The 24890-nt window shown below is 46.4% G+C and overlaps 1 protein-coding gene and 1 pseudogene across 9 annotated transcripts in view; both read right to left on the bottom strand.

Moving 5' to 3' along the window:
* Positions 1-13832, bottom strand: part of URGCP (upregulator of cell proliferation) — a 53244-nt gene extending 39412 nt beyond the window's left edge. For 6 of the 9 annotated variants that reach the window (XM_055335410.1, XM_055335408.1, XM_055335409.1 and 3 more), the window contains exon 1: positions 13342-13831. The gene's annotated coding sequence lies outside the window, so the exon portion shown is untranslated. Of the gene's footprint in view, positions 1-7939; positions 8201-13341 lie in introns of those variants that run through there. The other 3 variants (XM_055335411.1, XM_055335414.1, XM_055335404.1) reach the window with 2 other exon arrangements.
* On the bottom strand, positions 5489-7845 carry LOC129515726 (DET1- and DDB1-associated protein 1-like; annotated as a pseudogene).
* Positions 13833-24890: the final 11058 nt, after the last annotated feature.

Genomic DNA, 24890 nt, shown 5'->3' with positions numbered 1-24890 from the left:
ATTGGTACCCTAAATCCCATAGAAAAGAAAAAATACAGTTACAAGCTATTACAATAATCCCAGCTTTTATAATTGTCCGTGTATTTATTTTTACTGGGATCTTTATGTCTCTTCATGACTTCAGGTTAAATGTGTAGTGTTCTCTCATTTTGCAGGACTCTCTCAAGCATTTCTTGCAGGGCAGGTCTAGTGGTCACAAACTCCCTCAACTTTTGTTTTATCTACTAATGTCTGGACTTCTCCCTCACTTCTGAAGGACCATTTTGCTGAATATAGGATTCTTGGTTGAGAGGTTTGTTTTTTTTTTTCCTTTGAGCACTTAAAATATACCTGCCCATTGTCTTCTAGCTTCCAAAGTTTCTGATTTAAAAAATAAAAATAAAAATAAAAAGCCTGCAGCTGATCTCTGAGGATCACTTGTTTGTGACAATTGTCTTTTCTCTTGCTTTTTCTTTGGCTTTTGAAAGTTTGATTATAATGTGTCTTGGAGTGAGTCTTTTTGAGTTCATCTTACTTGGACTTTGTTGAGCTTCTTGGCTGTTTGTAGTCCTGTCTTTCTTCAAATCTGGGAAGCTTTCAGACACCATTTTATCAAATATTCTCTCTGCCCCTTTCTTTCTTCTTTGAGACTCCCACAGTGCATATGTCGGTGCTTTGGATGGTTTCCCATAGACACAGGCTGTTATTTGCTATTTTCCATCTTTTTCTGATCCTGAACCTCAATAATTTCCATCGTCTTATCTTAAAGTACTGATTTACCTTTTGCCAACTCAAATCTGCCTTTGACTCCTCGTGATTTTTTTTATTTCAGTTATTGTACTTTTCAGCTTCAGAATTTCATTTTAGGTTTTTAGATTTTCCATCTCTTAATGGATACCTGCACTTTGTTCTCAAATTGTTTCCTTGACTTTCTCCACATCTTCCTCTAGTCCTTTTAGCATCTTTAAGACCATTATTTTAAAGTCTTTGCCTAATATATCATCCAATTAGTCTTTACAGGAACAGATTCTGTTGTATATTTTTTTTCCTTTGGATGAGCCATACTTTCCTGTCTCTTAGCCTTGTGACATTTTGTTGAACACTGAACATTTGAATCTAATAATGTGATAACTCTGAAAGTCAGATTCTTCCCCTTCCCCAAGGTTTTCTAGGTTTTGTTGTTTTTGTTTCTTTTTGATGGTTATATCCAATCTGTGCCCAGGATCAGCCCAAGTATAGATTTGACATCTTCTTATTTCTTTTCCCTGGGCACGCACAATCACTTTCAAATTTTCCCTATATCTGCAGGAGTTTCTGAATACCTTAGTCTTTAATGCCCAGTTCCCCACTCCACACACACACACACACACACACACACACACACACACAGCAAAAAATGAAGAGATGAAAAGGAGGAAAGGGCACTGGCCCTTTAATATAGCCTATAAGACACTTGAGCCCGATGGGGAGGTGCAATAATGATGGCTCTCTGCCTCTCTGCACCTCTATGGTCAGAAGCAGCAATCAGGGATCAGAGGAAAGATCCCTGATATTCAGAGGACAGAATCCTCCTTGCCTGCGTGGCTCCCACAAGGTGTGTGCAAGCTGGACCAGGAACGTGGCTGCCTGTCAAGTGGCTGGGGGTTGGCAATCTATAGCTACTACCATCCTAGAATTGAAATAGAGTAAAACTGACTGGCCAAGCCTTCCCCTGAAAGTTGCAAGCTTTCAACAGACTCCACAGTTCCAAAATAGTTACATCACATGATTCTGCACTGTATGTTGTCCACACAAGGAAACAGATTCCTGATGCTTTTGACTCTACCAACTTCCTAGAATCCTCCTTAGTCTTTTGGTGGTGGTGGTCTTTTCAAGAAAAAAATTCAAAAACTTGTTTTCTATTCTATATTTTGTTCATCTCTGATCTTTACTATTTTTTTCTCCTTGCTTTGGGTTTAATTTCTCCACTTCTGAAGGACAGTTTTGGAGAACACAGCATTCTTGGCTAACAGATTTTTTTTTTTCTTTCACCACTTTGAATATGCTAGCCTACTGACTTCTGGCCTCCAAAGTTTCAGGTGAAGAATCTGGTGAGTCTTATTGAACATCCTTTTCAGGTAATGAGTCACTTCTCTCTTGCTGCTTTCAATATTCTCTGTGTTTTTGTTTTCAACAATTTATGTGCCTCCATGTGGATCTCCTTGAATTCATCTTATTTTGAGTTTGTTAGGGTTCTTGGATGTTTATATTCAAGTCTTTCTTCAAATTTGGGAGGTTTTCAGGCATTATTTCTTCAAATAATTTCTCTGCCTCCCTTCTTCTGGAACTTCTATAATACACATTAATCCTCTAGAAGGTGTCCCCACAGGTTCCTTGGCTTTGTTCATTTTTCTCAATCTTTATTCTTTCCTTTCCTCACACTTGATCATTCCAATTATCTTTTCTAGTTCACTGATTCTTCTGTATGCTCAAATCTGCCTTTGAATCTCTCTAGCAAATTTTTCACTTAAGTTCTTCTACTTCTCAGCTCCAGAATTTCTTTGTGATGTGTTGATATTTCCACTTTGCCCATACATCATTTTCTTGACTTCCTCTGTGTCCTTTAGCTTTTTGAACATCTTTAAGGCAGTTTTTTCAAAGTCATTTTCTAGAAAATTTGCCATCTGGCCTTTGTCACTGGACATTTTCTGTTGTCTTTTTCTTTGAATACTTTCAAAGAAAGTATGTCATGCTTTCCTGTTTCCTTGTGTCTTGTGATTTATTTTCCTAAAAACTTGCATGTTCAAATCTAATAATGTATTAAGCCTGGAAATCAGATTCTCCCCTTTCCCTAAGATTATCTTTTGGGTTTTTTTTTTTGGGGGGGGGTATTTGCCTTTGTTTTATTGTTATAAAGTGTCTCTGTACCAGACCTCAGCCTGAGGTGTAAACTTCATGTCTTTCCAGGTCTTTCTGAGGCTGAGTTTCTCCCTAGGCACGCACAATGACTTTCTAAATTCCCTTGTATGTGTGGTCACTTTTGAATGACCTAGTCCTTAAAGGTCTGAATCTCAAAATGAGGAAAAGAGATAAAGGGGGAGGGGAGTGCCAGCTCCTTAAATCTCCTGGAAGCCACTTCAGCTGTAGGGCAAAGGGCTTGAAACAATGGGAGAGGTGCACCAACGGAGCCTGCTCCTGTGTCTGTACTTCCAGAAGCAGCAAGCAGAAAACAGAGTCCTGATCTTTGGAGAACAGGGTCTTTATTCCTCACCTTGGCTCAACTAGATTTTTAGCTGCTCCTGGAACAAATGCTTAACTGACTGTCATTGAGTTGAAGATGGGGGATAGGTAACCACTGCTGAAACTGACCAAAACTAACTGCATTTTCCCATTCAAGTCTTCTTCAGGAAGTTGCAAGTCTTTGAATAAACTACACAGAGTTCCAACATAATTAAATCAATCAGATTCTGCCAAGACAATTGTCTAAGCAGAAGACAGATTTCTGGTGCTTTCTACTCTGTTATCTTCCTCAAATCTCATCACTCTTTTTCTATCACTGAATTCCACTTACTAATGTTTCACTGAGGACTTCTGCATCTGAATTCATGAGCTATATTATTTTGCCATTTTCCTTTTTTGGATGGTCTTTGTATGGTTCTGGTATCAGTAGAACCCTGGCCTCATAAAATCAGTTGGGAAATCCCTCCTTTTCCTTTTTCTGTCAGATGTTTAGAATTTGCTCTGTAATATTTGGTGGAATTCTCCACTGAAAACATTTGATGCTTGTTTGGACATTTTAATATTAAAAATTCAATTTCTTTAATATTTACAGAACTATACAAATTATCTTTCATATTGGATGACTTCTAGAAATTAGTCCATTTGTCAAATTTATATATGTATAGTTATATTTCCTTATTATACTTTTGATGTCTATGAGGTGATAGCTCATTTCATTCCTGACTGATAATCTTTTTTTTTTTATTTTTTTTTCTGATAATCTGCATCATCTTTTTTCTGTTTTATCAAAGGTTTGCCAATACTGATTTTTTTTTAAAGAACCATCTTTTTTTTCTATTGTTTTCATCTTTTTTTAAAAATTTATTTATTTATGATAGTCACAGAGAGAGAGAGAGAGAGAGGGGCAGAGACACAGGCAGAGGGAGAAGCAGGCTCCATGCACCGCTCCATGCACCGGGAGCCCGATGTGGGATTCGATCCCGGGTCTCCAGGATCGCGCCCTGGGCCAAAGGCAGGCACCAAACCGCTGCGCCACCCAGGGATCCCTGTTTTCATCTTTTTAATTTCACTGATTTCTTCTCATCTTCCTTCTGCACTTGTTCTTCTTTTTATAGGATCTTAAACTGAAAGGCCAGATTATTTTCCTGAGACTTTCCCTCTTTTCTAATATAAGAATTTGACACTATAAAATCTCCTGTTAACACTACATTTGCTATAGCCCACATATTTTGGTATGTTTTGCTTTCGTTTTCATTCAGTCCAAAAAATTGTTTTTATTATGCTTTGAGACATCGTCTTCTTTAACCCACAGATTAGTTAGCAAATTGTCATTTAGTTTCCAATTGTTCCAAGGTTTTCCTGTTATCTTTCTGTTACTGATTTCCAGTTTGATTCCATTGTGGTGAGAACATACACAGTACAATTTCAATTACTTTAAATATGTTGAAGCTTATTTTATGGCTCTATTGTGGTAAATAGTCTGTCCTGATAAACTGTCCATGAGAACTTGAAAAGAATGCCTATTCTGCTGTTATTGTATTATGTGTGTTGGATCCTGTTGATTGATGGTACCTTGCTGATTTTCTGGGTAGTTTAATCAATTGGTGGAAGAGGGGTGTGGATGTCTCCAATATAATCATCGGTTAGTCTATTTCTCCTCTCAGTTCTATTTTTGCTTTACATATGTTGCAGCTCTGTTGTTTTGTGCAAACTTAGGATTGCTACGTCTGGATAGCCTGACCCTTTTTATCATTATGAAATGCTCCTCTTCTGTCCCTGTAATTTTCTTTGCTCTGGAATCTACCTGACATTAATACTACTGCCTTCTTATTATTAGTGTCTGTATTGCATATCTTTTTCCACCTTTTCACTTTCAACCTACCTATACCATTACTTTTGAACTGAGTTTTCTTATGGGAACTATATATTTTTATCCACTCTGCCCCTCTCTTTTAATTGGCATATTTTTACATTTAATGTAATTATTGACATACTTGGACTTCTGTGGAGTTTTTGTTTCATTTTGTTTTGTTTCTTTCCTCTGTTCATTTGTCTGTTTTCCTTTTCTGCCTTCCTTGTACCCTTCATTAGAATTCCATTTTGTTCTATCAGTAGTGCTTTTGAAGTTATCTCTTTCAATAAATATTTAGTGATTGCTCTCTAGGTTTTATATTACATACACATAACTTTTCACAGCACTCTGATTTTGACATTTTACCAGTTCCCATGAAATGTAAAAAAAAAAAAAAAAAAAAAAAAAAATCCAATCCTTTAAGTTCCTTTACCCTCTGTCATTAAAAGTCAGTTGTCCTAAAGATTCCCCCTGCATGCTTTGAGATCCATATCAGACAATGTTACAATTTTTGCCTGAACCATCAAATATAGTTTAGAAAACTCAACAAGAGAAAAAATTCCATTTTGTCTCTATTGTTCTAGATCCCTTCCAGATGTTTCAAAATTCCCAGTTATTTCCTTTCCTTTTTTTTTTATTTTTATTTATTTATTTATTTTTTGTTATTTTGTTGTTGTTTTTTGTTGTTGTTATTTCCTTTCCAACTGAAAAAAACTCCTTTAGCTTTTTCTTTTTTTCTTCTTTTTTTTTTATGGGTAGATCTGCTGGTGACAAATCTTCGCTTTCCTTCATCGGAGAATGTCTTGGTTTCTACTTTATTCCAGAAGAAAATTTTCACTAGAGAATTCTGAGTTATAGTTCTTTGTTTTCACACTTGAAAATGCCATGCCACTTTCTTCTGGCCTCCTTGTTTCTGGTAATAATTCTGCTGTAATTTGGATTGTTTTCCACATATTCTTTTCTTTCTTTCCTTTTTTTTTTTTTTCGGAAAGATCCTTTTATTGGGGTAGACACTAGTCCATGATAAAATGACTTAACAGAAAGATCCAGAAATGCCGACTTCTCCCCCTGGCTCACATTCAGAGCAAAGCCAGGAGACTTTAAGGCCCGGACTGGAGAGAGTGGGAGCAGGGAGAGGGGCTCCCATCCATGCTGCTGGGCCACATCAAGGCCTGGGCTCCAGACCCCTGCAGACACACTCTGCTTTTTCTGGAGGAGAACTGGGGTATGAGGGGAGGGGTAAAGGGGTTCTGGATGGGGGGGGTTGTGAATAACAATGTTTTTTAAAAAGTACCTACCAACATCACACGACTGGGTCTGACATCCCCTTTAACTATCGCTTGGTACATTTTTACAGCATAAATAAAAACTCAAGGGAAATAAATACATGGCTCCTATGAGGTTGGAAGTGGTATGGATGGTCGTGTGGGTGGGCCGGTGGGTACAAGGTCGGGGACACTTACACAAGGTGGGCGGGCGAGGAGCAGACAAGACAGGAGGCGCCAGTGGAGCAGTAAGAGTCTTACTTAAGTGTCCTTGTGCACGTGTGGGCTGTCTGTCGGTGCGACCTTCGGTGGGGGAGTGCAGAGCTCTCACCCTCAAGGTCCATGTGCTCCTGGTCTCTCTTCTTGGCCACGTTCTTTTTGTCCCATTGCTAATGTAGGTGGCCTAAAAGGATGTTTGTCTTTGCTGTCCTGATGATCTGTTCAGATGGGTACTCCCGGGTGGGCAGGTAGACTGAAGGACGCCGGTTCGAAGCTTTGCACAGAGTCAGCATGAAATCAACTAAAATTGGTTTTGCTGTAGACAAGCAGTCCTTTCAAAAAACCTGCTATCTTCTGTTTCCTCCGTCACTGCCTCAGCCGCCACCACAGCCGCCTTCTTAGACACTACCGCACAGTAACATATATTATTTTTTCAAGATATTTTGTCTTTGGTTTTCAGAATTTTGACTATGATGCAACTTGGCATAGTCTTTATTGAGGTATATCGTATTTGGGATTAATTTAGTTCCTTGAATCTTTAGGTTTATGTCTTGCCAATTTGGGGAATTTTTTTTTTTCCAGCTGTTATTTATTCAAATACTTTTTCAGCTCCAACTTCTTTCTTGTCACTCTTGGGGACTCAGATGAAATGCAATGTTAGATCATTTGTCCCACAGGTCCCTGGGGCTCCATTTTTCCCCCAATCTATTTTTTTTTTCATCGTTGCTGTTAGTTAATTTCTATTGTTTAATCTTTAATTTCACCGATCCTTTCCTCTATCATCTCCATTCCACTGTTGAGGCTATCTAGTGAGTTTATTATTTCCTTTATTGTATTTTTCCATTCAAAAATTTCCATTTGTTCATTATGTTTTGTATTTCTTTGCTAAGACTTTATAGTTTTTTCTTTGTTTCAAGCATTTTCCTAATTGTTCCTCAAAGTATATTTATGATGCCTGCTTTAAAATCTGTCGGATACCTGGGATCCCTGGGTGGCGCAGCGGTTTAGCGCCTGCCTTTGGCCCAGGGCGTGATCCTGGAGACCCGGGATTGAATCCCATGTCGGGCTCCCGGTGCATGGAGCCTGCTTCTCCCTCTGCCTGTGTCTCTGCCTATCTCTCTCTCTGTGTGTGACTATCATAAATAAATAAAAATTAAAAAAAAATAAAAACAAAAAAATAAATTAAATCTGTCAGATACCTTCACCCTCTGTGGCATTTCTGCTTTGGAATCTGATAATTGTCTTATCTTACTCATTGAGATAATCTTGGTTCTTGCTATGATGAGTGATTTTCAAACGTACCCTGGACATTTTAGGTATCCTGTTATGAGACTCTGGGTCCTATTTAAATCTTGCATTTCCAGCCTCCTCTAACATTACTGAAGCAAAAGAAGGAAGACCTTACCTTATTACAGCCAAGTGAAGATGAAAGTTCACCCTTCTGGCTGCAAGAATGTGATGGTTAATTTTGTATGTCAAAAAAAAAAAATTGTATGTCAACTTGACTGGGCTACAAGATGCCCAGGTAGCTGGTTAAAGATCATTTCTGTGATCCTGGAGACCTGGGATGGAGTCCCACGTCGGGCTCCCTGGTTGGAGCCTGCTTCTCACTCTGCCTGTGTCTCTGCCTCTCTCTGTGTGTCTCTCATGAGTAAATAAATAAAATCTTAAAAAAAAAAAAAAAAAAGACAAAAAAAGGATTATTTCTGCATGCGTTTATAAGGGTGTTTCCAGAGGAGATTAGTCTTTGAATGGATGGACTGAATAAAACAGATGATCCTCCCCAGTGTGCAAGGTAATATATCCAATCTGTTGAGGGCCTGAACAGAACAAAAAAGTGGAGGAAAGTTAAATTGGCTCTCTGCCTAAATGCTTGTACTAAGGCATCAATCTTCTACATTCAGTGCTCCTGGTTCTAAGGCCTTCAGACTGAAATCCACACCATCAGTTCTCCAGCACTCAGACCTTCAAATCACACCAGCAGCTCTCCTGGGTATGGGAAATCATGGGATTTCCCAGCCTGCATAACCCCATAAGCCAGCATCTTATAATAAATATATCTCCCTTTTCCCACTCCTACCCCAATTTCTCTAGAAAACACCAATCCAGAGGGTGAGGAATGCCTTAAAACTGCTCCCCATGTGGCCTTCACAGACCTGTGAGAGAGAAAAGGTCTCGTCACTGGGGGACAATCCCAGCTCTTCCGGGCCTTCTCTGACATCACCCCAGGAAGGAAAGAGGATTGCCTCTTTACAACATGGCTATCATCAAAGGCCAGTCTCCCCACCTAACCTTTGCTAATGGGGATGGGGCCCCATTTTGTTCCATGGTGTTTGGCTATAGTAAAGCAGTTATTGACTATGAGTTTTCTGTCTTGCTAAATTGCCCCTTTTCTGGTCCTTGGGTGAAAGAGAACAGGCTTCTGTTGGGGCTTCCCCATCCCACCTGACTATTATTGGTATTTCCAGGTTGTTGGGTTCCCCAGCACCAAATCCGGGATATATTGAGCAAAGAGAACTCACTGTCATGTCATTTTCAGATCCCAAGATCCCTTCCCAAATCTGCCATCTTCTCTCCACATTTCAGAGTTTTCTTACGGTTTGATAAAGCCCAATTTAATGATTTTTTTTTCTTTTTATAGCTCATACCTAAGTTATAGTTAAAACCTTTGTTAAACCCAAGGTCACAAAGATTTTCTGGCTTTTTTCTAGAAGTTTTATAGTTATATTTTTAAATATTTAATTTATCTATTCATGAGAGACACAGAAAAAGAGGCAGACACAGGCAGAGGGAAAAGCAGGCTCCCTGCAGGGAGCCCGATGTGGGATTCGTTCCCAGGACTCTCGGATCACGCCCTGAGCCGAAGGCAGGCACTCAACCACTGAGCCACCCAGGCATCCCAAGTTTTATGGTTCTAATTTAATAATTAGGTTTATGATCCATTTTTATGTGAGGTAAAGTTGAGGTTATTCTTTACGCATATGGCTACCTAATTGTTCCACAGCCATTCTCCATTGAATTGGACTGGTGCACATCTTAGTTCGTTCTGTTGCCATAATAGAGTACCATAGACTGGGGAGCTTATAAACAACAGATTTATTTCTCACAGTTCCAGAGGTTGCAAAGTCCAAGATGATGGCACCAGCAGATTCAGTATCTGCTAGAATCCACTCCCTAATTTATAGATGACTGGGTTTTTGTGGGGGTCCTGGGATCACAACTTGAGCCAAAGGCAGACACTTAACCCACTGAGCCACCCAGGCGCCCCAGCTAGGACTTTGATTTTGATTGCACTGAATATACTAACTTAGGAACAGCTGGTATCTTAACAACATAAAGTCTTCCAACTCATGAACACAGTCTATCTTGCCATTACTTTGATCTTTAATTTCTCTGAGCAATGTTTGGTAGTTTTCAGTGTAAAAGTCTTCCAAATCTCTTCTCAATTTTATTTAGAAGCATTTAATGTATATGGCATTAAAAGGGTTTTTCAATTTCTGATCGTTTGTTCCTAGCACTTAGAAATACAATCAATGTCTTTATATGATTTTGCATCCATAACAGATGAAGTGTTAATATTAACAGTTCTGTAAACTGTAAAAATAGTTCTGTAAAGTGTTAATAGAAGCTTTTTGTAATCTCCCTCAGATTTCCTGTACAGACAAGCATGTCATCTGTGAATACAAACATTTCTTTCCACTGTCTGCATTTTTTTTAAGATTTTATTTATTTACTCATGAGAGACACACAGAGAGAGACAGAGACATAGGCAAAGGTTGAGAAGCAGACACCCCACAGGGAACCCGACATGGGACTCAATCCCAAACCTCGGGATCATGCCCTGAGCCAAAGGCAGATGCTCAACCACTGTGCTACCCAGGTGTCCCCACTGTCTGCATTTTATTTCTTTTCCTCCTTTATAGAAATGGCTAGAACATCCAGTACAACATTGGATAGTAGTGAGGTTATAGGATGATCTTGGGGTCCTGGACTGAGGGGCTTAGTTTTTCACTAGCTGTTGCCAAAAGGCCTCTCTCAGTTCCTTCGCACAGGGGCCTGTCCATAGGGCACCGTACAATATGGCAGCTGACTTCCGTCAGAGTCAGGAGGCAAGGAAGCAAAAGGAGACAGCAAGAGAGGTTGCCCAAGATGGAAACCCGTGAAAACACACGGGCCTGAATACCAGGAGGTGGGACTTGTTAGGGGCCATTTACCAACTCCCTACAACAAGCTCTCAATGGCCAAATCAGGGACATTTTGAGCAACGTAATGACACTAAAGGGTGAAGCCAATAGAATAAAAATCTATGAGTCTGTACTGATATAAACAAAAATCTGAAAACATAAATTTAAACACTGGGGACAAAAGGGGTGCCTGGCTGGCTCAGTCAGTGAAGCATACAACTCTTGATCTCAGGGTCATGAGTTTAAGCCCCATGCTGGGTGTAGGAATTACTTTAAAATTAAAAAAAGCATTTAGAAAATAATAAGTAAATAAATAGTAAAACTGGAGGAGAAAAGACAGCTCTTCCTTACTTAATAAACGTAGAAAGTGAACTAGAAATAAAAGCATAGGTAAACACCACAGTAATAACTGCTGTAGGCAAGACTAATCTAAAATTAGTGGATGGAAGTAGGTAAATAAGCTTCCACACAGTCTCAGCATTTCTCCCCACAAACTACTTGTTAATTTAAAAAGAAAAAAAAATTAACTTTAGTTAAAATACCAGCCTAACAAACTGATCAGACTTAAATTAGTAGTAACACTTATCAATGTCGTGTACCCTCTGATATAACACACTGAGGACACAGCATCACTTCTTCAGTAGTCTTTCCAAAAATGTATAACCTGAATCTTACCAATCAGAAAATCCAAACTGAGGGACATTCTACAAAATAACTTTACTATAGTTTTCAAAAATAAGAAGGTCATCAGAAGACAAAAATAGACTAGAATTTCTGCAGAAGGTTAGGAGACAGAATAAAAAAATGTCATGTTGCATTTATCCTATCAAACAATATTAGACAAGAGATGAAATTTGAATGAAGTCTGTAAATCAGCTAATTGTTCTGTACAGATATTAATTTTCTGGATTCGCTAATTGTATTAGAATAATATTAGTTATGTAATATGCTAACATTAAAGGAAGCTAGATGCCTACACAAGAACTGTGTATTGTTGTTACTGTATTTTAAGCAACTTTACAGACCTACAATTCACCACCCACCTACATATAATTTATATACATTCTAGCAATCACTCTCTATTCCCCCTCCCTCAACCCTGAGCAACCACTAATCTGCTTTCTCTACAGAGCTGCCTGTTCTGGATACTTGATGTAGTGGCACCGTCCAGTAGGTAGTCTCTTGTGAATGGTCTCTCTTATTTACCACATTTCCAAGGTTCATCCATTGTTGTCTTGAATTGAATCCCCCACAAAAGATGGAAGTCCTAACCCCCAGTTCCTGTGAATGTGACTTATTTGAAAATTGGGTCTCTGCAGATGTCAAGGTATGATGAGGTCTGTAGAGTGGGCCCTAAGCTAATGGACTCCTAGGAAGGAGAAATTTGGACACAGAGACTCAGGTAGAGGGAAGACAATGTGAAGACACAGGAGAATACCACCTAGAGGCCAAGAATGCCTGAGGTTACCAGAAGCTAGAGGAGTCCTAAGAAGGAACCAACCCTGCCAATGCCTTGGTTTTAGACTCCTCGCCTCCAAAACTGTGAGACAATAAATTCTGTTCAGCTGCCCAGTTTGTGGTGCTTTGTCACAGCAACCCTGGCAATCTAATATGCCCACGTTGTAGCCCACAACAGTACTTCATTCCTTTTTATTCCCAAAAGTTTTCCGTGGCGTGGATATATCACATTTTGTTTATCCCTTCAACATTTGGGTTGTTTTGATCTTTGGGCTAGTGTGAACAATGCCATTACAAACATCTGTGTAACAGTTTCTACGTGGGCATTACTTATTTCCTTTAATTCATCCTGCGTATACACCTCAGAAATGAATTGCTAGATCATAATTCTATGTTTAACTTTTTAAGGAATTGCCAAACTGTTTTCCGAAGCAGTAGCACCAGCTTACACTCCTACCAGGATGGTAGGAGGGTTCCAACCTCTCCACATCCTCTCCAACATTTGTTCCTGTCTGTTCTTTTGACCAGAGCCATCCTAGAGGGGGTGAAAGTGCTATCTCACTGTAGCTGCAACTCTACATTTCTCTCATGATACACAGCTTTTTTGCTGTACGTGCTTATCGGTCATGTCTTTATTTTCTTCAAGGAAATGTGCATTCCAATCCTTTGCCCAGTCTCTAGTTCGTCTTTTTTATAGAGTTATAAGAGTTCTTACATGTTCTGAATACTAGACCCTGATCGAATATGAGCTTCAAAAATATTTTCTCTCATTCTGTGGGTTCCCTTTTTGCTTTCTGATGATGCTATTTGCGATACAAAAGGTTTTTTTTTTTTTGCGATACAAAAGTTTTAGATTTTTATGAAGCCCAACTTATCCATTAAGTCTTTCACTACATTTGCAACACCTGTGCACATCGAAGGCTGTACAAGACAGAAAACGATCAAAATAAAAGGACCATGCACAAAATAGTAAAATAAAAAACCATGTGTACAAATTTATGGTAAAGCGTCTAAAATCCTGTGCACTACATTACCAACAAGGGGTAGACATGGATTTCTCTTCATCTGCTACTCGACACAACTGTTTCTTTTCTTTTTCCCAATTATACAAAGTGATGTAAATCCTCTGATGAAATTTCGGCATTGAGATCATGAGCAAACTCACCATTCGGGCAGGTCGTGGACGTTCTGGTCTTACACAAATGTGTGACTAGGAACCCTCAGGACCGTGTGGTCGGTGGGATGAGCCGGAGGGGGCCGCTGCGGGGCGCCGGGCGACGGCTCTGCTCCAGGGCAGGGACGGGGGCACGAAGGTCGCGGGGCGCTGCGGGGCCGCGGACGGCAGGCCGGGCTGGAGCACGCTGGATTCCGGAGCGCCCCGGCCGGCGGCGGATGCCGTGGGGCGTCCCGGAGGAGCTCCGGGCAGGGTGCGCGCTGCTGGGGGCCACGCCCTCGAGAGGCCGCTCGCAGGTGGAGGCCCGCCTGCAGGGGGGAAGCTGGGGGCCCGGGGGCCGTCCGCATCCCCCGCCTCGGGGGCTCCAGGCCCTGTGCCCCCAGGCCCACGGCCGCCGGCGAGCGCGCGGGCCGCAGTACCTACACAGCACCGCGGAGAAGCACGGCCCTCGGGGCTGCCCCACGCGGCGGACGGAGCCCCCCCGGCCGCTGCCCCCGCCGCAGGTCGCGCCCCGCTCGTCGGCGCCGGCCCCACGGTGCCCCGCGCCGCGCACGCGCACTAGGCCACTCCGCAGGCGGACACCCGGGAAGGACCCCGCGCAGCCGCCGCGGAGCCGCCTTAAAAGGGCAGGCGCAGCACCGGCATCACGTGGGGCTCGCGTCACGTGGGGGCGGGGCCTAGGGGGGCCTGCGGTCAGATGGGCGAGGGCCTGGAAGGCGGGGCCAGGTGGGCCAGGTGGGCGGGGCCTGGAGGGCGGAAGGCGGGGCCATGTGGGGTCGGTGGGCGATGGGGAACCGGGGGTGGGGCCAGGTAGGCGAGAGTCAGGGGGCGGGGGCAGGTGGGCGGTGGGTGGGGCCTCTCGCCAGCGGAGCCTGGGGTCGTGCCCAGGAGTCCCCAGGAGTGCGGGGCGGCCGGGGGGTCGCGGGGGAAGTCCCCGAGCCAGGAGCGCTCGCCCTCGTCGAGGTCTCTGCAGCGCTGCCAGAGGCCTGGAGATTGGAGCTGGGGCCCGGGGACACGTGGGAATTTGCCGGTGCAGAAAGGGACTCGCACGCTCCCCAGCGCGGGCAGCCCTGGGGGCGGAGCAGGGACGGCGGCGGCGGGTGGCGGTGGCCGGGGATGGGCACGGGTTGGCGGGCCTGGGTCACGGCGGTTAGCCGGGAGTCCTCGTGAGATCGCCAGCGTCCCGAGCCTGCACGACGGCCACCTGCCGAAAGCTAGTTGTGCTGTACTCTGTACCTCGCTTCTCTCACAGCGTCAAACGTGGCCGTTCCCTGTGTCGTGAAGGAGCACCCGTAACCCAATGCTAGGGTTAACACTCCAAAGCACCTGAGCGGTCGCCTACTTGACCCTGACGTGCTTGGTCAGGGCACACCCCCGCGAAGACAGCTCTGCTGTCTTCCTCTAAGGCTTTCTTTCAGGGAAGTTCCCAATCGCCCGGTGACTTCCACGACCTGGATCTGTGGGTCCCACGTCGTCCTCACGTCCAAACTGATTCCAACCAGTTCCCCGTTTACAGATCTGATCAGCCTGCATGTTCCAAACTGCAAGTTCAAATCAGCCCTGCTAACCGCCCGCACCACGTGCGGGTCCTTAGGCGATGACACCACCGCCCCCTAGCTGCCCACGCGGCCCCTCCCTCTTACTTTCACGGGTGGGGGATGGGGTGGGGGTGGCGTGCAGTCCTCAAGTCCCATGGGTCCTAACTTCTGCCCTGCCATCCAAGTCCTGCTCCTGCTTTCGTGTCCATCCCACAGAGGCATTAACTTGAGCCAAGTCTACAGGGCCTCCCGCTCCAGCCACGTTGCAGCCACAACTTTTTATAACACAGATCGCAACTTGCGACTCACCTGCTTCGGAGTCCTAGGGTGACAGATGACCCCTTTTAGAGAATAATTTGCCAAAAACATTCCTTTTTGGAGAACTACTTAAAAAAAAATGAGTCATACCCATAGAGACCCTGTAATTCCATTTCTGGCAATCAAATCTAAGCTCACTGCACAACAGTGCTCATCCAGGCATTTATTCACTTTATGAGGAATTTGCAGTATCAATGGCAGTTAACTCATACTGAGTGCTTGGAACGTGCCAGGCACTTGCTAAACATGTATCATCTCGTTTAACTTTCTACACAAACCTGTGGGACAGGAGGCTGGGAATGATTAGTGCCTTGCCTGAGCTGTATCCCAGCTCCCTGTGACAGCCACACCCATACATTTCATTACTACAGGTAATGGGCCCTTGTGATGAGTCCTGCCCCTGGATTAATGCTGCGCAGTCACCAGCCTAAAATTCTTAATAATTACTGAACAAGAGCTCCTACATTTTCATGTTGCAAATTATGTAGCAAGGAAGGAATGACACAACAGTAGGAAATGCTAACTGGAAAAGGGTGTTGAGAAGGCAGCTCTGGGATGAGGTAGGAAGCCTTCGCTGACCAATGACAGAGACCCAGCTGCCTCACTCGCAGGACTTTGGGAGCGACTCTGGGCTCCTGCTCTGTTTCTGGGAGATTCTCTGGCCTGTCTAGCTCTGGGCCCCACAGCCCACTGGACTTCCGCTGGAAATGAGACCCACTAGCTTCCAGAAATTCTCAGAAAGCCCAGAAAATATATTTTTTCCTTCGCTTCCTTGTTATGAATTAAGTCCCCTGCTCATTCCTGAACCAGGAAATATCAAGAGGTCTTGTTACCCTTAGACCTGCTACTGAGCCAGCCAGATACCCCTAGAAGCTATCATTTCAACGACTGCATAATGCTTGATTTGTCTTTTCAAAAAAATTTAGTTAACTTTTTACTGATTTTTAGAGAATTTGGAAGTCCAGGGAAGTGTACTTAATACTATATTTCATCTACTCTAAAGTGAACATTTTTTCACATTTTCACATCTCTGAAATTGGGATGCTTCTTAAAATCACTATCAGCCAGGCAATGGTTGTGACTGAGTCGTCACCATCTGTATGCATGAGCCAGTCCTGGCAGTGACTATTGAGCTAAGTTCATTGTTGTGTGTTGAGTTTAATTGCTTTAAAAATGTCTTCAGAAAATAAAAAATAAAAAAATAAAAATAAAATAAAAATTAAAATAAAAATGTCTTCAGAAAGATACTGTGATTTAGCACTAAAGAGAAAAGCTTTTATGGACACAGGCACAGAAACAGAACAGTAGGGAATACATTTTGTTAGCAAAAAAAAACAAACAAAAAACAAACAAAAAAAAAACCAAAAAAACATGTTGTTGGAAAAGTACTGCCATCTCCTGACTCCATGCCACCAAACGCTCCAGAGACCCCAGAAAGGAAGGTACCACCGACCTCAGGGCCTGGGGCCCCTCTACTTGCTGAAGTTTGTGCAGGGAGATTGTACACCACAGGTCTTTGCAGAATGGGCGTCTGTGGCAGAAATAATAGTACAGGACTCTAAGAATCTCCACACCATGTTGCCCGGGAGGCATCAAGGATGACTGACAGGACATCCACGACCTAGGGTGAGCTCTGGACTCTGAATGGATAGAACCAATGGATAGTTTACTTATTTCACATCTTGCTCCTTTCCTGGGTGATGTTCTGTGCTCCAGCCCTCCCGTTTGGGGGCTTATTTTTATCTTTGTTATGTAGAACAATAATTACTACCCAATTTCACCCTGTAGAGTCCTTCACAATTAATCAAATATTTTATTTACATATCAATTGAGTAGGTAATAAATTCCCATGGGTTCAAAATTCAAAAGGCACAGAAGGGTCTACAGGGAGAGTCTCACATCCATGCCTGTTCCCACAGTTCTCCTTCAGGGCGACTGATGTGGGCGGTTTACTTCTCCCGTCCTGGATGCCTTCTTCACAGCCCCCGTCCCTCCTTCTACAGTCCTGATGACAGCATCCCGGACGTGCTGTCTTCCTTGATTCTGTACTGGACGCACTTGTGTATGTCACACACAGCACAGAATGCATAGCCTACGACAGTGCTGGCCGGGTGGCAGGCAAGTGCTGTCATCACAAGGAACCAGATGGTTATGCTGAGGCCCAAGGACCTCCGAGTCATAGAACTGGGACTCAGACCTGAGTCTTCCAACCACCCTGGGCAGGCACAGAAGTGCAATGCTCGAGTGGAATGGTTGCTTTCGAATCATACTGTGCTTCTTGGAAATGCCAGTTGGCATTTGAAACTCCTTGGTTGGTGTGTCTCAGTGGAGACCACTTCTGGCCTTTCAGGGCATGCTCGGTCTTAGTGCTCATTCAGCACCCCAATCAAGAGGGACGTGTGTTCTCGGGCCAGGGGACAGCCTGTGCTGGGGAGAAGCCCAGTGGGCCGGGGGTGTCAGGGACTCAGACGGTGCTGCCAGCTTCTCCTGCCCCCTGTGCTTCCCACGGCCTCTCCAGACCTTCCACCCAGGAGCTCACTCATTCATGTGGCATCGCAGACGATGTGACCCCCGCACAAGAGTCGGGAGGCACACTGCACATCTGAATGTGTCCTCTGGCACCTCCCATGACCTTACTTCCCCAAGTCCACCGTGGCCCTGACAACCGTACTGCTGCTTCTTGAGCGCTGAGCACGCACGCATCAGGCATTTAGACACACTGGATGCTGAGCACTCACCCGTGGTGGAGTTGGGGTACATGTTTGAAAACCAACCCCGTGGGGTGAAACGTGGCCCTCAGTTTCATGCTTGCTGGCTTCTGTGGTGCAAACACTCCCCGTGGCTAACTATATTTGGGGTGCTGGGGGATGACCGGAGAGGTGGGGGTTACTAGCATGGTCCACATGCCCAGAGACACAAGGTGGGCTCGGGAAGGTCATCATGAGAGAGGTCTGTTTCAGGCCGAATCATGGAAGGAAGAATGCAGTCTGCCAGGTTCGTGCATGAAGCTCATACTCTGGAGTTCACCCTCCCCTCGGAAGACGGGCTCAGATGTCCTTATCTCCCCCTCAGAGCCCAGGGATGTGCTGCAACGTCCCATGGTGCAGAGGGTGTCAGAAGAGGTAGAGGCATGCAGCATGGCCGCCCTGCTCTTCACTGAGCACTCTTCTCTCTCTCTGTGACTCTGGACAGATAGCATTGGACTGCAATGCTCCAAGTTTCCACTTCCTTCTTGGTGAGTGGGGCCTAGGACCAGGCCACAGAGATGCATGGTGTGTGGCCAAAGACAGTGGCTTTCAGCAGATCAGGGAACTAGGCCCTGGAGCAGCCGTATCTGGCGCTGCTCAGCCAGTCCGTGGGCAGAGCGAATTTTCTGTGATGCCTGGAACATCAAGCAGAACAGTTCAGATGGGTATTGAAGGGAAGACTTGCTCTATCCGTGGAGGGCTCCCCGGACCCAGGCCCACCTGGCAGTCTCATGGCTGCAGCTGACCCAGGGCACTTACCCTTCAGTTGCCTGCCCTGGGACCTCAGCCCCACTGGCCCTCTGCTGCCAGAGGAGCTCACACCTACAAGGCCAGCAGAGAGAAGTGTGTGTCCTATCTGGTTGCCCCTGGGGCCCCATCCCAAGGTGCCGCTGTCCTATCTGGTTGCCCCTGGGGCCCCATCCCAAGGTGCCGCTTCTTGATGAAGCAGGTTCTCACAGTGTGTGCATGCCCTCAGACCCCCGTCCCTCTCATGAACATATCCTCCTACTCTGAGGACGGAGAAGGTGGTAGAAGCAGATCGCCCTCCTGGGCAACTCACCAGCTGCTGCAACTGAACCCTAAAATAGTAGTGCCTGTGAGCCCACCAGCATCAATGATCAACCAGGAATGAACTCAGGAGAATGATGGAAAGACAACTCCGGACTAAAGTCTGAGGTTAGTAGCATGAGACGAGGCTGTGTCTGCTCAGATATATGAGGGTGAGGCCAAGGCCGGTGGAGGCAGGAAACACCGCTGAGGTCGGTTTGCTGATTGAGGCTCAGAAGTCAGCAGTGTGTTGTTGCTACTGACAGAGCCTCACTGCCAACACTCTAAACAGCAATCACCCGACCCAGAAGTGAAGAATTGTGGCCCATCTGGCAGGCACAACGCCAAGCACTAGAGCGTGGGGCCTGGCCGGGGTTGGTGACGCAGGTACAGGCAGGGACTCATCCTCCCAGGCGGTCACCTGCATGGACGCCGTGGCGAAAAAGGTGCAGTGGCCCTGGGAGCTGAGCTGCATCTCAGTGGATGGGGCCTGGGGCCAGCAGGGATCGCTGGGTCTTTCCAAGAACATCTCCACTGAATCTCTTGGTTTATTTCTTCTCTTCCGTCTGAAGAGGTTAAAATGAAATGCGGTTTTTCCAACATATTTTTCTTGAAACCTTTATAGATCTCATTATTTCTCTCACTGATTTTCCTGAATGACAGAGATTTTAATTGACTAGAGTTTATTAAACTGTTTGTATTTATTTAACACTTATTAGGAGATTTTTAGGCCTACCAAACATGATTTTCTTCATTGCCTCTTCTGATGACAAATCTCTCTTACTTACATTCTCCTGGCACCAGGTCTTGTTCCAAGCACGAGGATAAATGCCCAGGTTCACTGGCCCTGTGCCAGTGCCTGCCCCACACCTGCCCAGGGTGGCGAGGATACTCCCAGTGGCCAGGCTCCAAAGCCTGTGGCCTGGTGCTGGACAGCCTGGAACTAGCCCCCAGGGGTCTCTGTGCACCTGTCCCCAGCCCCATGGCCCCATGTTATAGAACGGGGCCAGAGGAAGGGAGCAGCTCTGCCACAGAAGCAGCTCCCACAGCAGCTAGTCACACTGAGCAACCAGGAACCCCCTGGCCACACTCACCTCCACTATGACCACCACCCTTTATTTCCCTCACTCATCAGCCCCAAGTGTTCCACAAGAAGCAGCAGCATCTCCTCTGCATTCGGTGTGTTCTCCACTCTGCACTAGAAGGAAGTGAACAGTTCGGGTAAGAGTCACCCCCTCTTTCCTTTTGGGTACCACGGACTAGTGAGAGCATGGGCACAGAAACACTGTGCAGGAGAGGCTGGCCCCCGGGCTCCTGGCTGGCTCAGTCAGTAGAGCAGGTGACCCTTGATCTCAGGGTCATAAGTTCAAGCCCACATGAGACATGAAGCCTATTTAGAGAGAGAGAGAAGCTGCCCCAGATGCTGAGCCACTCTCAGCCACTGCGCTTCCTGATGCCAAATCAGCAGACATGGTTATGATCTCCAGCCTCCCTAGTTTCACAGAAACAGCTCCACCACTGGACCCACTACCCATCTCCTGGGGGTACAGTGCCCCACGTGTCCCCTTTCCAGCCTCACTAAGGGTAGCATCACTCACCACTGTGCCAGACAGGAGCCTCAACCTTGCCCCTCACCATGAGCTTTTTGCCTTTTAGAACTCAGTGCGTTTGGGGTGTCCAAGGCAGACTGTGCGGGCTCACCTCCCATCCCATCTGCTGAAGAGCCCCGTCTTGGGAAGGCTCGGCTTAGGCCGTGAGCCTCCGTGGGAATTGGGAACACTAAAGGCCTGCACTCAAAGGCCAGATGGGGCCTTTACAGGCCTACAGAGTTTGGAAGGAAGCTTCCAGACCTTGGACCTGGGTTCTCAGCTCAGCCTCCCTGGGAAGTGGGGGCCTTGCCCTGTGGCTCCTACTGGGCATTCTCTCTAGCCCTGAGTGCTGCCGCTCTCCCCTCACACTGAGAAGCAGCCAATAGAATGCCAGGACATAAAGCACATAACGCTCCATCAGAGATGACAGTCTTTTTAGAAGCAAGAGCAAAATTGTGAAACCTACAGAGATTTGGGTTGTGTTCCTACCTGGAACCTCCAGTAGGTCCAAGTGTGAGCCATTCACAGACCAGAACACAGGGAGCGGAGCAGAGCAGACTTTTATTAAGGATAAATTAAAACATAATTCACTCATAACCCTAAGCAATAGCTGACATTTATGTCTACTTTTTTTTCTTCCAGGAAGCTTTCAGAACAGCAAACTTTCAACATGTTCTTCATGAGTGACATGATCCCTGCTGAGTGACTGGCCTCCACTCTTCTGTTTCTGATGCAACAGGTTCTCAGGGTTGCCCTTTGAGCTCTGAGGTTTGAGATCAGGTTCCCTGGGAGAAGGGCAAGAGAGGAGTTCTTCTCCTTGAACCCTCACAGATGGAGGAAAATTGAGGGTCTCTAAATGGTCTTCTCTAAGTGGGTTCTAAGGCTGGTCCACTCCCAGAACAGCCGTGGACATCGTGCTGGGTGAGCAAGGGCAGGGGGCAGAGAAGGAAAGGTCTGCAGAGTTTGGAAGGAAGCCTCCAGACCTTGGACCTGGGGATCACAGGAGGTTGCTTTGCTCCAGAAACTCCCAAATTATAGCACAAGTTCACTGCTGACACTTTCCAGAGAGTTTCCTGAGGTTCACATCACTTCTTAGCAAAACTGGCAGCAGTGTGAGCCTTGGTCTGATCCCTTTGTGGGGTCCCCATGGAGGACCCTCTGTTACCAGAAGGCTATAATTAGGATTCCACGGGCCCCATTCTCTGCCTCACCATGGTGAGGATTGGCTTTTACATTTTTGTTTTTTGTTTTGTTTTGTTTTGTTTTTTGCTATCCCTTTGGTCTTCACTTAAACAAGAAGATAAATCTTACCAGATGGGAAGAATGCCATCATCACCATAGTCCCTGGGAAGTTTATGCGTTTGGCTTTGCCACTTCAGACAGTGGTCACCTCATACCTTGCAGCCAAGCATCGCAAAGCACAGGATGGTGGGGCAGTTTCACATTTTAGAGATAAATCAGAGGCTCAGAGAGGGAATATCTAGGCCCAGGTTGGCGTTGAGACTGCGGGTGCCATGCTGTGCCTTTCAAGCACTACAGCTTATGACCCGGGGAGCTGGTGACCTTTCTGAGTCCATTGAAAATGTCCCCCAGCCTGTACACTGTGCTGGAGAGACGGAGCGGAGAGAATGCAGCCAGCCCTTCAGAGGCCACGCTGTGCATTATCACCTTGGAAGCCTGAGCTCCGCCACGTACCCGCCAGACCCCTGGGATAGGTCCCTGCGGTGCTGCTCCTCAGGCCTGACTGCACACCCCCAGACTCTCTCCCCACAGGGAACTCGCCTGCTTGTCATGCCTTCCAGGCCTCAGGTCAGCCCCAAGAACAGGTTTCTGAGGTCAAAGCCTTATTTTAAAATGCACTGTGCTGCCTGCAGCTCCTGTGTCACCCATGCTCAGACACGTGTTTCCAAGGCAAGTCCTAGGTTAGCAACTGGACAGCAGATCCCAAAACCCACCTGGGGGTATGATGTGTTACCCCTCTCTGCGGGCCAGAGAGCTTGGGAGGATGTGTGTGCTCAGTCAGATAACTATTGACCCCGACCACAGGTATCTGGGTTTGCTGGATGGTGCTGAGATCTGGTCCTTTGTCAGGCTCTGGGAAGACCCGGGAGTTCCAAGTTCCTGTGTTTTGGCACAGGGTCAAAACATCCTGACAAGGGATCAAAATGCTGGGACGCACATGTCCAGCAGTCCTAGCAGCTCACAGTTGAGCATCATGTCAATGCCATGGATTCCACACCACCTCACTGCAAATGCCCGAGGATGGGCAGGCTTCTGTCTTTGCAAGTCAAGACTAAGTCTCTTCGGGGCCAGAAAACAGCAAGGGGCACCTGGCGGGGGTAGGGGGGCTCAGTGGGTGAGGCGTCTGCCTTCAGCTCAGGTCATGATCTCAGGGTCCTGGGATCTGGTTCCACGTCAGGCTCCCTGCTCAGTGGGGAATCTGCTTCTCCCTCTGTAGTTCCCTGCCGTTCCCCCTTCTTGCACTCCCTCTCTTCTCTCTCTGTCTCTCTCTCTCTGTGTCAAATGAATAAATAAAATCTTTAAAAAGAAGGAGGGGGCAGAGATGTGCTTGGGGGACTGGTCTGCAGATCTCTCTGCCTGAGGTCTGTCCCTCATACCCAGGGAGAGGTGGTGCTGAGAAAGAGCCTCAAGGTCACCATGGGCCCTCACCACCCCCTCCTTGTCCTCTGCCTCTGTTCCTCCACTGGCCCTTCTCACTATGACACATGCTTCCTCCCCAGCAGTGCTGGGTAGAGGCTGGTCCTGTGAGAAATGGAGGATGTGGCTGCCATTCCCTGGGACAGCAGCCTCGTGCCAGGTGGTGCTGCCTGCTGGTGACAGGAGAAGTACCTATCATTCTTCTTGGCCAGTCTCCTGGCCTCGTCATCCCCATCACACCAGTTTCTCTCTGTTGACAGATTTTATCAGTCACAAAACCAAACAGCTATAGAGAATCCATAAAAACTATCAGACCAGAGAGCAATTTCTTGAGTTCCCTGAAAAATGTCTCCTTCCGTCCCTACCCTCCCTGCTTGTCCCAGGCCCCCACTCAACAACCCACAGAGAGGCCCACAGACTATCTGCAACAGGGCTTCTTCCAAATGCAGGTGCTGGGCTGGGCTCCGCTTTGGGGGGCAATGATAGAGCTGGCCCCTCGGAGCCTGCCTTTCACCTCCGCTGCCCCCCCCCGCCCCCTGCCCCCCCATAATGGTGCCTGGGGCTGCTCATAGGAGCAGGTTGTCACTGCTGGCTAGCCCTCCTAATCACTTCCTAATGCTATCAAGGCTTTAGCCAAGCATTGATTCCATGATTACAGTGTGCAAGCTGTGGAAGGAAGGGAAAGAGAATTAGAAAAAGAAAGCATGCTGTGTGCCTTCTGGTAGCCCACTGAGGAGGCCACAGGGTGGAGAAGCATGGACAGGGAGGAAGACTCCACAGGCAGAGGGAACACCTCTGCCCAGACTAGGCCCCGGAGGGCGCACAGCACATTCTGGTAGCTGGCCTGGCACTTGGGGACGCTCTCTCACATGGCTGTTCCCAAACTGGGGCCCTGGGGCCGTCAGGGAGCCACAGGGAGCACTGCGGTAAATGGAGTCAGGGAAGCATCACTGAGGACTGGCAAGATGAATATGGGTGTTCCTGGGAAGTGAACGGCACAATTCACATAAGCTAGCTTGTGACCATTTCACACCCTGGACCCCTAGGGAAACAGTCACTGTCATCAGAGCATAGACCTCTCAGTAGCACAAACACAGGCACCAGTGCCTCCGTCCCTCTATCCATGTGAAGAAATGAAAGAAGTGCCCTCTGGGGCTTGGGCCAGCCTTGCCTCCGAGTTTGTTCTCAGGAATAATCACAGCCTGGCCAGAGCACAGGAAAGCCAGGAATGACCAGAGGCCAAAGGGCCCACCAGCTCCCAAAGGAGGCATGGCTGCTGGGGTGGCTGTGGGGCTGGGCAAGCCTGAGACCCTCACAGCAAGCATGGCCTCTGTAAACAGCTGGGGTGTCAGGAGAGCAATCCTCCTGCTGGAGTGCTGGAGGAGGATGCTTTGTCCTTGCCATGGGCCACCCCTCGGAGCCGAGACTTTAACGCCCTGCAGGTACCCCCCTGCCCCAGGGCCAGAGTCCCCAACCAGGGTCAGGAAGGCAGCTCGCCCACCTCCTTGCCATTGACTTCTTACTCTCCGCTTAAATCATCATAGGGACTCCACTAGGAAGGTGGCGGTGTTGTTTTAATCAGGTATTTGTTTACTGGGTTCCACTTACCATGTAGTGTAAGGTTTTCTGTTTAGGACAGGAAG

The sequence above is a fragment of the Nyctereutes procyonoides genome, unplaced genomic scaffold, assembly GCF_905146905.1.
Source record: "Nyctereutes procyonoides isolate TBG_1078 unplaced genomic scaffold, NYPRO_anot_genome, whole genome shotgun sequence".
NCBI classification, from domain to species: Eukaryota; Metazoa; Chordata; class Mammalia; order Carnivora; family Canidae; genus Nyctereutes; species Nyctereutes procyonoides.
Note: the sequence above shows the minus strand (reverse complement) of the source record. Positions and strands in the feature narration are given on the sequence as shown.